The following is a 15,032-nucleotide window of genomic DNA, read 5'->3' as shown; positions in this document are numbered from 1 at the left end:
TAATAATAACTAGATTCTGTGAAAATTCATATGGCTGGGTCATTTCTTTTGTGATAGAATCTAGATGCCTTGAACCTTAGATAGTCAGCTTTTGTCATTTGCCAGCAATCTTAAAAGTTAACAGGGTAGATCCCAACAAACCACTTGGTTGATTAGTTGTATTAATGAGAGAATGATAGCTCATTTTATGTAATTGTGTATATTTGCAAGGAAGAACTATTAATCTCAAAGGGAGTTCAACTTTCTGGAAGGAAAGTTTTTGGAATAATGTAATATGTTCTTGACTTTGCACATGGTTAGGTATTCTTATTATAGTAGCTATTTTTCATATCGGCTTTTACAAATCTAGTCTTTTAGGAATTTCATTTGACTATTTGCAATGAGGGATGAGGGTTATAACTTCTGAAAAGAAAGTGTATTTTGGAAAAGTTATTTTTATTTTGTTTTCTTAAATAATAAACTAATAATGCAGTTTACCACTTCTACCACAATAGGCTATAAAAACTATGGAATAGGAAGATTTAGAAACTAGAGGAAATTCAGTGGGGTCTTTTGAGGTTAAAGTTAATGAATATTAATGCTAAATAACGCATGTGGAACAGTAAAGAAAGCAATGGATACAACATGTCTATAGAATATGAATAGAAGAGAGAAAATAGATAGTAAATTGCAAACATAAGAAACATGATTACAGGAAGGAAAGAAAATCAAATAAGACTATTCAAAGCTGCTTTCCTTGGCAAGTTTCTTACTTAAAGCAGTGAGAATGAGTTCTATTTTCCATAGTCCATATTATACTAAAGACTTGAAGAGTGTTTAATTCTAGTTCTGCATGCTGTTAAGTATTATTGAAAACCTGTTACATTAAATTTTGAAGTAAAAAATCGACAGACTCCAGGAGCATCCTCTAAAAATCAGTGGGTCCCAACTTTCACCTGGGAAATTTTAGAAGAATGCCCAAACCATACTCCAGTCTTCTAAAATAAGAAACTTCACATGTGGAGTCAGGCTTCAGTAGTCTTTAAATTTCTACAAATGAATCCAGTTGTGATCACATTTATGAATAAAGGCACTAAAGTATTTCTCAAGGTGTGGTCCTTGGGCTTCCTATATTATAGATGTTAATAAGCAAATTCCTGAACTGAACCTCAAATGTCTTCAATCACAATATTTGGTGGTGGGCCTGTGCATTCAGTATTTTTAATAAGCAAGAATTTTTAGTCATATGACATATGTATAATTTAGGCAAATAAAATGATAAAATGAACTGGAAAACTGAATAAATTGAATCTTCTTAAAGAAGTTGATTTTTTTTTCCTGAAGAAAATACTACAAAATAAGAAAGATTCTTTTTAAGTAGAATTTTCTCTCAGAAATGTTACTAACATGTATTTATTTATTTTATTTTCACAAAATTTCTGTAAGGTAAATCCAAGCACCAATTAAGTTCAGAGAAATAACTATTGAGTACAAAATTACAGAGCTAGATTGTAGTAATGGGACCAAGATCTGAATTTGTGTCTTTAAATCTGAATCCTGTGCTTTATCCCATCAGGTGACGAGAATCACCTGATACGTAAGCTTCTCTCTGGTACCATATCTTTCCATCTTCTCTGTAATCTACGACTGTTCTTAGTGCAAACCATTCCCTTTGTCAGCAAACCAATGTCTACCTTTCAGTCTTATAATTTGCTATCCGTAATGATATCCATTTTGTTGTCTCTTGGTAACCTCCTGAATTCAGAGTAGAGGTTAAAGAGGAACAGAATTATGAAAGATCTCAATTATCCTGTTTTCCCTGTTGTTTGTTTCCAGCCACTGAATTTACAGAAATTTAATTTCAATGGCTTTAATCATCATTTAACATACAGTCATAGTTAAAACTTTGGTTTTGTCATTATTGAAGAGTCATTGTTCATTCTCTTTCCCATTCCCACAACACACGTCTTGAAAAAATTAGAGTAATTCTTTTATATTACTGTTTTATAAATAGTTAGAATAATGCTTGTTTTATAAGACATGACAATGATTATTGGGGGATGCCTAGATTTTCTTAATTATTTTTTTATTTAATGATTTTTATTTTTTCCATTATAGCTGGTTTACAGTGTTCTGTCAATTTTCTACCATACAGCAATTGACCCAGTCACACATACACATATATATTCCTTTTTTTTCACATTATCATGCTACATCGTAAGTAACTAGATATAGTTCCCAGTGCTTTACAGTAGGACCTCAATGCTTATCCATTCCAAAGGCAAGAGTTTGCATCTATTAAGCTCCAGTTACCAGTTAATCCCATCCCTCCCTCTCCCTCTTGGCAACCACAAGTCTGTTCTCCATGTCCATGATTTTCTTTTCTGTGGAAAGGTTCATTTGTATTGTACACTAGATTCCAGATATAAGTGATACCATATGGTATTGTTCTTTCTCTTTCTAACTTCACTCAGTATGAGATTCTCTAGTTCCATCCCTGATGCTGCAAAAGGCATTATTCCATTCTTTTTATGACTGAGTAGTATTCCATTGTGCATATATACCACATCTTCCTAATCCAATCACCTGTCGATGGACATTTAGGTTGTTTCCAGCTCTTGGCTGTTGTGAATAGTGCTGCAATGAACATGCGGGTGCCTGTGTCTTTTTCAAGGAAAGTTTTGTCTGGATATATGCCCAGGAGTGGGATTGCTGGATCATGTGGTAGTTCTATGTATAGTTTTCTAGGGTACTTCCATACTATTTTCCATAGTGGTTGTGCCAACTTACATTCCCATCAACAGTGGAGGAAGGTTCCCTTTTCTCCACATCCTCTCCAGTATTTTGTTATTTGTGGACTTATTAATGATGGCCATTCTGACTGGCGTGAGGTAGTACCTCATGGTATTTTTGATTTTCATTTCTCTAATAATCAGTGATGTTGAGCATTTTTTCATATGCTTATTGGCTATCTGTATATCTTCCTTGGAGAAATGTCTATTCAGGTCTTTGCCCATTTTTCCATTGGGTTCTTGACTTTTTTGCTGTTGAGTTGTATAAGCTGTTTGTGTATTTTAGAGATTAATCCCTTGTCAGTTGCATCATTTGAAACTATTTTCTCCCATTCTGTAAGTTGTCTTTTGGAGTGTTTTTATGGTTTCCTTTTCTGTGCAAAAGCTTGTCAGTTTGATTATGTCCCATTGGCTTGTTTTTGCATTTATTTCTGTTGCCTTGGGAGATTGACCTGAGAAAACATTTGTAAGATTGATGTCAGAATATTTTGCCTATGTTCTCTTCCAGTAGTTGGATGGTGTCTTGTCTTAATTCAAGTCTTTAAGCCATTTTGAGTTTATTTTTGTGCATGGTGTGAGGGTGTGTTACAGTTTCATTGATTTACTTGCGGCTGTCCAGTTTTCCCAGCACCAATTGCTGGAAAGACTGTCTTTTCCCCATTTTATATTTTTGCCTCCTTTGTTGAAGATAATTGACCAGAGGTGTCTGGGTTTATTTCTGGGTTCTCTATTCTGTTCCATTGGTCTGTCTGTTTTGGTACCAGTCCACACTGTCATGATGACTGTGGCTTTGTAATATTGCCTGAAGTCTCAGAGAGTTATGCCTCCTGCTTGGTTTTTGTTTCTCAGGATTGCTTTGACAATTTTGGTTCTTTTGTGGTTCCATATAAATTTTTAGACAATTTTTCTAGTTCTGTGAAAAGTGTCAAGGGTAATTTGATAGGGATTGCAGTGAATCTGTAGGTTGCTTTGGGTAGTGTGGCCATTAAATTTTCATCCCTAAAATATTTCTTTTTCCCTCCCACTGATCTTATGTAGTATTTCTGTTGTACTTTCTTGTTACTCACCATCACATCCCATTCTCTTCATTCACAATTTTGATTCTGACTTCAATTGATTCCCTAACCTACTTAGACTTAATGGTTTCTTTATCCAGTATTTTCCACCAGCACTATATTATTTACTCCTTGACTTGGCATCATTCTTTCAACAGCAGCCTCTGGCATATGTAAACTCAGCTGCCATATTTCCTCAGTCCTGGTGTATAGCTCTCAGAAATGTTTGGAGTCAGATAGCTTGATGAAATCTTTTCTCAACTGGGTAGCTCAAAGGCCTTTATTTTTTAATTGGCAATGTAAAATCACTCTTGTTTGAAATCAGCCTTACTCTATAATTACCACAGTGTTTCAGTATCTTTTAAGATTCCTTCAGTTCTTCTATGTCTACAAAATTTTCTAAATGATTCCAACCTTAACTCTCCTTCTCCTTGTATACTTACTTTTTTATCTGGAGCCATTTCATTTTATTTTCTTGTTTTCTTATCTCTTATATTTGTGTAGGTTCTTATGTAAGTTCTTCCAAAGCAATGATAATTTCTATTCATCCATAGTACTTTTAGCATGCAAATCCCACTGCTCTTTTTTTTTTCTTCCATAGATGATAATTCAAAACAAATGGTCAAATGAAAGAATGGTTAAAGCCAGAATTTGAAGAGCTGAGAACTCCAGGACTTTCATGGGGACTCTGATTTCCCACATTCTTCCTTAATTGATCAGCATCAAATTTCTTACAAGATAATTAGGTCAAAATATCTGTATAGACACAAATTCTTGAATGGCAACCTGCGGAGCTCTATGGACCCACTCCGCAAAATGACTTTGTTGGTGAAAATTATTGAAACAATAACAATGTAAAGTCTATTGAAAATGTCTGATGGTCATACCATAAGTAAGAAATATTTATTCAAGACAATTTAATAAATATTGATAAAAGTGCTGAGAATCTGTGGCTTCTGAGCAAAGACCCATTCCCTTAGTCACTCTTGATTTCTCTCCTGCCCAATTCAGCATCAAAGTTGATAATTCTAGGTGGATGCCACCAAGAAAATAGTGCTTCCTCTTTTCCCAATTCCAAGATGAGGGCTCTGCTAGCTCCTCATGACAGGCAGATTGCTAATTTTTCTTATCTACCCCCGGTTCCATGTTGCAGAGGCTCTGTTCCAAAAAATAGAAGGAGCTAATGATGAGCTCTCTTTCTTCACTCAGCTTCCACTGGTAGGGTGAAAGTTTTACCCCAGGGACCACATGCCCAAAAACTAGAGCCTCAGTTACCCACTCCCAGGCTCATTTATAGGAAAGAATTTCCATGACTGGAGAATCAAGCTGAGAGGACAAAAGTTCACTGCTACCACTCAGTGCCATGCCCGAAAAAACAGAGGTGTCACTCAAGGAGAAGCAGACCAGTCCACTGGCTTGTAGCTAAGGAGCAGGTAAGGGGATTTGACAGCAGGGGAGAGATAGCCTTAAGAATAGGGATCTTTGAATCTTTTGCTATTGGAGCTAAATTTATTTGGAACAAAGTGTGAGGACGTTTAAGTTTAAGAGCTTCCATTAAAAAAAAAAAGGATATTTTTGGTATTAAGCAATGAAGCAGGAAGTGGTAAGCAATTAAGAGAAAGTTTTTTACATGAGAGAAATAAGTTAATCATTAATTGATCTAGAAGTTTACCAAAGGGAATGAGAGAAAGAGTCCCCTGGTGTGAGTACAAAACTCTAACACTGACCTCAAATAAATCTAATAGGGACACAAATCTAATAGGATCAGATTGTAGAACAATTTGTGCCTGAGGGTATTGTCAAAAAATAGAGGGATCAGCCAGCACTTAGTGGATGTTAAGAGCTTCCTGTGATAACAATGCAAGCAGTAGCTTAACAGAGAAATCAGGAAAGAGATAGTAAAAGAGACATTTACTAAAACCACTGTCATCATAAAGTGACTGTGCACATGTCCAAGACATTGGACATAATTATAGAGCTCTAAAAAGTTGATTCTTACAGTTTTTGCATGGCTCTTTTTAGAAGGATTGAATTTTGGAGGTTTCCACGCCACCATTTTTTTTTTTCTGACAGAGTTTTTGTCAGTTGATATTTTACAAAATTGTCAAGACAGCAAAGATGTCAAGACATGATAAATAGCAATTAACAAAGATGTCAAGACATAATAAACAATAATCCTTTCAAGATATTATACTGAGGCAGCTGAATATCCACATTTCAGCCAATGAAGTTAGATCCCTTCTTCACACCATACAAAAATTAATTAAAAATGGACCATAAACCCTAAACTATTAACACATATAAAACCATATAAACTAAAAGTATAAAATGCTCAGAGGAAAATAGAGTAATTTCTAGTGACCTTGGATTAGTCAAAGCCTTCTTAGATATGACATCAAAAACATAAAAAAAATCAAAGAAAAAAATTGGTAAGTTTAATGTCATCAAATTTAAAACCTTTTTGCATCACAGTATAATAAAGAAAGTGAAAAGAACAACCTACAGGGTGAAGGTATTTGCAAGTCACATTTGTGATAAAGGACATAATGCAGAATATATCAAGAACACTTGCAGTTCAATAACAAAAAGGCAAAGTACATATATAATGGACAAATATTCTGAATAGACTTTTCTCCATAGAAGATATAAAAATGTCCAACATGCTCATGAAAGTAAGGTTCAGTATCATTAACCATAAGGAAAATGCAAATCAAAACCACAATGAGATACAATTTCACACACTTTAAAGTAGCTGTATTCACAAAGATAAACAATAACAAGTTTTGGCAAGGGTGTGATAATATTGGAATCTTCATACATTTCCGATATGCATCCAAGATGATTTAGCCATTTTAGAAAGATGTTCAGCTGTTCCTCAAAAACTTAAACATTGAGTTACCATTAGACACAGAAATTCCATTCCTAGTTATATACTCAAAAGATAGGAAACGTATATCCATACAAAAACTCGTACATGAATGTTTGTTGCAGCATTACTGACGGTAGTCAAAACTTGCCTTCTCAGTGCCTCTGTGCAATATTTGGGAGTTTTGAAAAAATATTATCACTCATGCCTTGGCTTTGATAGACATAAAAAGAGCAGATGGGTTTTTTTTTAAATTCCTCCTTTGCCTTTTCTCCTTCTCTTGCTCCCTCCTTTTCTAAGAATTAAGAACTTCAAATATATAGTTAATTAAGAATTATTATTATTATTGGATTAATTATTAAAGTGAAATGACTTAGGGATCAATTACTAGACAACCTGTAAACAAAGGTGTGGTAGTAAATTATTTTCCTTTACAGAGCAGTGCTGGGAAAACAGAGTGTATCAGTGGGGGGGGATTGGTCAATTCCTGCTTCCTCTAAGATATTTTAATTCATCATTTTAAAAGCATGAAATAGGTAATATGGGTTAATAGTGAAGGAACATAATAATATATAGAGTTAGAAGCATGGAGCAAGTCATGATAAGACTTTTGCCAAGAGTTTTCTGGGGAAATCATAAGGAAAGTGGCATGATTAGAACTAAACTGCTGAACTGGGGATTCCCTAATGAAAAATTAGAAAGCTTTTAAAAGACCAGTTGATGAGAGTCTTTACTATCCAGCTTAAAATTATAAGGATTGATTTGATAGGCTTTGTACGTGTATGTTTAGGAATCTGATGCATATACCTTATAAAAGATAACACTGTGGTTTTCAATTTATTGGGAATTTGTGAAAATCCTATGTTAAGAAGTCATCATATTTAGCAGCAGTTTTGCTCTATGGAGAAATAGCCTGTGAATGCTGAGGGAGAATAAAGCTGGTCATATTAGCAAGTGTTTTACCCGTATTAGTCTGCCTGAACATCTGGTGCATAATCAAAGTAATCCTGGTTTAAGAGGTCTTTCCCATAGTATGTTTTTAAAAATTTAAGATGATAGGTTGATAAAGGGAAAGTGTGTAATCCATATCCACTGGAATTGAAATTATCTCCATGAAAATAAAAGTATACAGAGAATATGACTTGGAATTTTAAGCATTCAGCAATCAACGCATGCCGTTTTTCATGCATTATCAACATGATTTGTCTGATTAGCTATTTATCAGGTTTCCAGTCTCTGATTTCTTCCTCACTTAGGAGGCACAGTGACACTGGAATCATGGCTAGTTTTAGATTTGGCAGTAGAAACAACCACAAGTATATATGGCCCTCAGACTACTGCCTATGCAGCATTTATGGCCCTGCCTCCCTGGCTTGCTGGGCATTTTTGCTCAAGTCACTATAAACCCTCAGGCACAGTCATTTCAACTGAGTAGGCCAGAGAGAGCATCTAAGAAGATGTGTGTGGTTCTTACATCCCTAGATACTAACAAACATTGGGAAAATCAAGATTTGGGCCTAATCCTTTGACTAAGATCTATATCATTAAAAAAAATTGGCTTAGCCACTTCCCTATGGGCCAACATCTTCCATATGTTCAGTTTTGTATTCACATTTCTATTTAGAATGTTTGGAAGGAGAAAGATACCACTTTTCCATGATTTCTGGATATCAACCCTGCTGCTTTTGATGCTGCTCTCTCTCCTTCCTACCAGAAAAATATTATTCATATCACGACTAATTACTACAAATGTTATACTAATGCTACCTTTCTGATGTTACATTGATGAAACTTGTTTCTATTCCATAATGGTCACAACTAACTGTGCACCAGCTCCTCCACAGGTCTTTCTGCTCCCCAAGAACTGAAAAATATTTCCTCCAGCACTTTCTGCCATTCTAGACAATCTTATCTCTGGTTACATATTTTTAATCCACTCTCTCTTAAGCTTCCCAAGTTATATATTTCTTTTTTTTTTTTTTTCTTTTTAGGGCTGCACCTGTGGCATATGGAGGTTCCTAGGCCAGGGGTCAAATCTGAGCTGCAGCTGCTGGCCTATCTCACCACAACACCAATGCCAAATGCAAGCTGCGTGTGCAAACTACTCCCCAGCTCAGAGCAACGCTGGATTCTTAACTCACTGAGCGAAGCCAGGGATCAAACCTGCCTCCTCATGGATGTTTGTCAGATTCGTTTCTGCTGAGCCACAACAGTAACTCCAATTTTTTTCCCCAAATTATAATATTTTCAGTGGGTTCTTTTTTTTTTTTTTTTTTGAGACAATTATTCCTGATTTTTCACAGCCTAAGATGTGGAGAATTTAGTAGAACTTGTCCTGTAACAGACCTTATTCTTTTAAATTAAAAAATAACATAACTAAAAATAACTACTGTGTGAGTTGATTAAAGTATACTTTAATAGTTTCAAAGAGCATATTTTCATTATAACATATGAAATACTAAAATCTTTAAAGAATAGAATAAAAATTTCTCAACCAGGTATAAACAAAATAATTATTTTAAAAAACACTGGTTACCATACTGTTCTCATAAGATAGCTTTATATGTGTGTGTGTTTATATCTGATTTTTTCACTTAAAATTTTTGTGTATATATTTATTTCTTACAATTAAAACCTTGAAAATATAATTTGTAATGATAGCATGACACTCTATTGTCTGAATGAATGAAAATTTAACCATTCCTCCTTTGTTTAATATTTTGAATATTTCCAGAATGACTAATTATAAATTAGTCTGTGGTAAACATCTTACTCTAAAGATCATTGATGATTCTTTAGGATATTTTCTTGGCCATTGTATAATTGCTAGTTCACAGAATGTTTGCATTGTTAAGGCTCTTTTATATATACTTTCAAATTATTTCAGGAAGGTGTACCAATTAATAATCCTAGCACAAACTGTATGCCCAATAAACATAAGCCAGATCTTTAAGGATATTGTTTGCTGTATACACATAAACCCACATGCATGCATACACATTAATAATTGTCTTAGTGATCACCAAGTTACTATTTAGAATAAAGTTCTAATAAATATACTTATTTTGCTTTGGTTTGCACATGTTCCCTGACATTGTACTTTTTAAAACCTTTAAGAGAGGAAGAAATTGGCAAAGCTAGGCTAGTATAAAACAAAATTTCCAAAATGCACATAACTGACACTAACTTTAAATAATTCTTTGTTATTCTCTTCTTATCTAATCTTAGGTAAACATTTCTAAGTTCTGGGTAAAGCCTTGTCTTTCCTGTAAATGTCACTTAATACATAAAAGGCTTTTGGTCTTGGCCAGATTTAAGATGAAATATGCTACACATAATTCTTAAAGTGCTGGCTGTTTCATATCTGCATGCCTAAATCATTTTATTATCTGCTTAATAGCAGAACAAATTAGTCATCCTCTCTGATTCTGGTGCACATTATGCTGAGACATGCCCACCCTAATATGCTTTCTGATAAAGTAAATGCTCACCCTGTCAGAGCACAAATCTTATTTGGGCTCCAGGAAAGTCAAGGGAGAGAGAGCTGAGTCTGCAGTAGGACTGCTTACTCCAGGAGAACTGAGATTTATTAGCTGACTTCATTAAATATATGGAAGACCCCAGAACTGAAGGTTAGAAAATTAGGATGCAAACATGAAACCTCTGTATGAAATGAAACAGGTAGCAAAAACAAGAAAGATATATCTTAGCACTTAACAGAGTAAGGAAAGTAGGCTTATTTTGAGTAAAGGCTCAAGCTAACTAAATTAAAAGATATGCTTTTCAGTTAACTTCTTGGTTCAGTAACCTGTGACTATAGGATAAATAACAACACTAATTAAATCTCAGAGAGATATATGGTCGTCAAAAAATATGAAATGAAATCTTAACCCAAATCACAGATTGCTTTATTTACAGATATTATTTCGAGTATGTATTTTGGAGTAAAATTTAAATACTCAAATTTTTTTTGTTTGTTTCTAGGGCTGCACCCACGGCATATGAAGGTTCCCAGGCTAGGGATCTAATCTGAGCTGTGGCCTCTGGCCTACGCCAGAGCCACAGCAATGTGGGATCCGAGCCGCGTCTGTAACTTACACTACAGCTCAAGGCAACGCGGGATCCTTAACCCACTGAGCGAGGTCAGTGATCGAACCCACAACGTCATGTTTCCTAGTTGGGTTTGTTAACAACTGTGCCACAATGGGAACTCCTAAATCCTCAATTTTTTATGTAAACCACTTAGCTACACAATGCTTAATAAGTTTCAACTTGGAACAATTTTCATGCTATATTTCAATGTACTATTAATGAAACAGACATTTCTATAAATTATGTTTTGATATTTTGGAAAGAATTTCAATCAAGAAGTTAAGTAGTAATGATGTAGGTAGCTAAAATGGTCTGTTTTCTGTTTTGTATTGGTTTTTTCCTTGTTTCCCAAGTCTGCTGTCTTATATTGTTTATGGCCATCAGTCAATTTTTCATAGTTGTGGAGAAAACATACTATATTCTGTCCTTTAAAAACACTACTATTTTATGTCCCCTTCTCTGGCCTTTAATACTGTAACTTGGGCATATAAGAATAATTGTGTTGATAGCCTGTAATATTCATTTGCTTTTGACTTGAAAAAATGTCTAAAATGGAGTTAAAGAATAAAACACCTGGAATTAGTTGAAAGAATATCAGCATTATAAGTTTTAATAGATGAATTCCTGACATTAGGGGAAGAAAATGATGTTTCCAAAGGAAGTATGATATCGGCAGTTCTTTGAATTCTGAATCTATTTTATTTCCATTATTTTCTGTTCCAAATTAGTAAAGCAAGTGTGGAGACAGGATTCATGTTAATGAAAATTTAGTAGAGATTAGAAGATATCAAAAACATGGGCCAAGTGACAAGGGCTGGAAAAAAAAAATCCATTAGGGGTAAGCCTTAAGAGTTTATAGTCAGAGCTAAATCCATGAAGTATATAGCTAGTGATCATGGTTTCATCCTTTACATTTTCCTTATTTATAGTTTGCTTCTTCTAAACCTTGTCCACAATGTGCAAAATATATAGTCTTTGCCCTGTAGCAACAGAGCTTCAGTCTATTGCATGTAGGGATAGTTGAAGGCCATATGCGAAGGAGACTGAAGAAGCTGCTGAAAAGAGTCTTTAGATAGAAGTTTATTTTTGTGCTGTTTATTTGTGTTCTCACAGTGATTTGGGTGGAAGAGATTGCTTCTGCACCCTTCCAAGCTATGGTATAGGGGATTCAAGAATTTCTTTAATACATCTATGTTTGAGAATACAGTCATTGGTACTTAGCAAACAACTGTTAAAAGGAGCACCTGTCTGATGGACTAAAGACATATGGAAACTTTATCAAGGAGCAGTTCCGCTTATACTGAATTTGGACCACACAAGAGGGATCTTGCCTGAAGTCATCCTAAAATGAATTTTGCTGAAGATGACTGTCTGAAATTACAGATAATCCACTAAAGTCTGGTGGACCATTAAAATCTTGAACCTAAGGAAGAGTCATAGGGGCTATTCAGAGGACAGACTGTGTTCTGCACCGAAAGAGCTGTGTTCTGTCTTGACACAGCTTTGCTTGTGCTGAAGGAAAAAATGTTCCACTAGAATAAATGATGGCTGTTTTTTATTGACATCTGAAACATCTAATAGAATGTTAGAACTATACCAGCTGTGGGACATTGTACTTCTTAATTCCTAATGCCTTTTTCCCTTGTGTCTAATCTGGGAAGAATCAATGAAGAGTACATTGAGTAACGTACTAGAAGGAGGAAGTTGGTGAAGTTTGAAGAAAATAATACTTTCAAAGGGATAATTTACTTATTTAATTATACTTTCTCAGCCCCATCATTGCTTAGAACTTTGATCTGTTTCATATCTAAGTTGATGGTGAAATTTTTCTTTCTAGTTTCCATGGAAAGAGATTCATCTTCCTCTCCTGACTTTCCAATCTAATTTTTTTCTTTTCACATTTATTTTTCAAGCAACAAGAAAAGAGGTAAGGGTATTATTTGAGTCAGTTTCAGAAGTCCTTGAAAACAAGATTAACCTTAGATTTAGACTAACAATGCAAATTAAAATTAACAGGAATTGCTTATGTTTAAATATATACATGAGGGAAAATGAAGAACAGATGACTTGAAGATAATTCCAGGAGGTGGTCTATCATTTTTAAGAATTCAAATTCTGTTACTAACAGAGATGGGTTAAATTCTAACTCTAACACAAAAACTTGAAACAGTTACTAAACTTCTCAGTGCTTTGCTTTTCTCATATGGAGATAAGGAATAGCTTTAGTATGTATCTCTTGGGGATCTTGTAAAGATTAAGGAGGTAGTTTACATAACATACTTTGCAGAGGATTTGGGGCATAATAAGTAATTAAAAATGGTAGGTGCTATTATCATCAACATCATTGTTACTACCACCACCACCAGTTGAATTCTTCCATGGCAGCTTAAATCTCAGATATTGATTGACTCCCAAATGAATTTGCCGTATTACCTCAGAATTTCCAGTGTAAGCTAAGCAAATTCAAATTGATTAATATGAGGCTATTTTAATAACAATCAAACTGACCAAATATCTCCCCCTCCCAATTCCCACCAGTTTTAAAGTAATGTTAGAAGGAATCCTGTCCTAGCTTCCCATTTCTTTTCTCAGTAATGCAAGATAATCATGTCACAGAAGCTATTACGTATTTCCCATTATATAGATACTGCTAATTTGGGATTTACTAGTTGTCAGTCACTATACAATATACTTTACAAATATCATGTTTAAACCTTGGAATAAGCTCCCCTTCCAAAGTAGATATTATTATCCCTATTTTACAGATGAGGATTCTGAAGCTCATAGAGATTAAATAGCTTATGAAAATTCACACACATTGAAACCACTTAGTGATAGGATTTAAACATATTTTCTGACTCTGAAGATTATTCTTTACCATGAAGTGGTATATTTTATTGGGACTTTTTTGACGCAGGTTATATGGTTCTTTTTAGATCACTTGGTGTTTAATCCACTGTGTTGTTATTTTTTCTTTTTAACTGAAATATAGTTAATGCACAGTATTATATGTTACATGGTGCAATAGAGTGCTTCACAATTTTTAAAGGTTATCCTCCATTTGTAGTTGTTATAAAATATTGGCTATATTCCCTGTGTTAGACAATATATCTTTATAGGTTTATATATACACACATACATAAACATAGTACTTCTTAATCCTTTCTCATTGTGTTATTTTTTGTGAAGCAGTAATGTGCATAACAGATACTCTTTGTCCATCCATAGTCATCTCATCTAACATTGCCCTAATTTTTATTCAATTATTAACTTTCCAGCATCCCTTAGCATCCCAAATTCCTGATGCCTACAAAGTTCCTCATCTCTTATCTATTGTGAACATTACTAGGTAAGGAAACAAGTTGAAAGCTCAACTTTTGACACAGCAGCAATTGTATGTGGTAACTAAATGGCTGCACCAAAATATTGGTCTTAAAATGTGGTAGAAAGGCAGACATACAAAAATACAACATTCAGCTTAACTACTATATGGTTCCTGACTTTCCCTGAGTTCAAGATGGCCCTAGTCAATTATATTGTGTACTGAAATGCCAAAAATTTCCATATTAAGGACCAATAGTTCTTACCACAGAGACTCAGCCTGTGGCCAAATGATTTGTTTGACTTTTGACTGCCTGCCCTAAGGTGTGTTTGTTTGGTCAAAAAGCAATCTATGTAGATATCACAGACTTTTTTTCAGAACTTGTCCTCAACTCAGAGGAAAAATATATATTAAATCTTGAGAAGTATGCCAAGGGAAAGTACTTTACTTCAAAGCCAAGTAATTTCTGATTAAGGAATTTGGCAAAAAAATAAAGCCTATCCCTCAAATTTCTAATGTGCAATTTATCTTTTTCATTTTTTCATTCAAGTATAGGGCCTATGTCCTGTCCTACTTCTTTCAATAGCATGACCTCATGAAAATAGTTTTGTTTCAATGACATAAATATGTTTTTATCTTCTCAGAAAAATCTGAAAAATATTGTTATTTAAAAAAAAAAAAAGATTGTTGAGCTTAACTGAGGAATGGTATAGTACTCTCTTATCATTTATTTTAATGATAATCTGAGAGCCTAGCCTAATCTAGAACCAGTCCATTTCTGTTCCCTCTTCTTTAAGTGTGGACTCCCACACATTCCTTTATTGTAAATGGACTTCATTCTAAAATAAAATTGCCCTAAGGAAATGCATATGATGGTGCACTTTTGGATATATCAAAACATGCTGCTTCAGAAAATTAAAATACAT

At 34.4% G+C, this 15,032-nt stretch overlaps 1 long non-coding RNA gene across 2 annotated transcripts in view; it reads left to right on the top strand.

Annotated features, from left to right (window-relative positions):
• LOC110257022 (uncharacterized) overlaps positions 1 to 14,755 on the top strand; it is a 55,163-nt gene extending 40,408 nt beyond the window's left edge. The window contains exon 3 of one of the 2 annotated variants that reach the window (XR_014832195.1): positions 11,898 to 14,755. This is a non-coding gene — a long non-coding RNA (uncharacterized LOC110257022). Of the gene's footprint in view, positions 1 to 4,427; positions 4,767 to 11,897 lie in introns of those variants that run through there. The other variant, XR_002339175.2, reaches the window with a different exon arrangement.
• The last annotated feature ends 277 nt before the right edge of the window (positions 14,756 to 15,032 follow it).

This window comes from Sus scrofa, chromosome 1 (assembly GCF_054392235.1).
Source record: "Sus scrofa isolate SSC_HxYL_T2T_F1_AM1 chromosome 1, Sscrofa_HxYL_maternal_Yorkshire_Landrace_v2.0, whole genome shotgun sequence".
NCBI classification, from domain to species: Eukaryota; Metazoa; Chordata; class Mammalia; order Artiodactyla; family Suidae; genus Sus; species Sus scrofa.
Note: the sequence above shows the minus strand (reverse complement) of the source record. Positions and strands in the feature narration are given on the sequence as shown.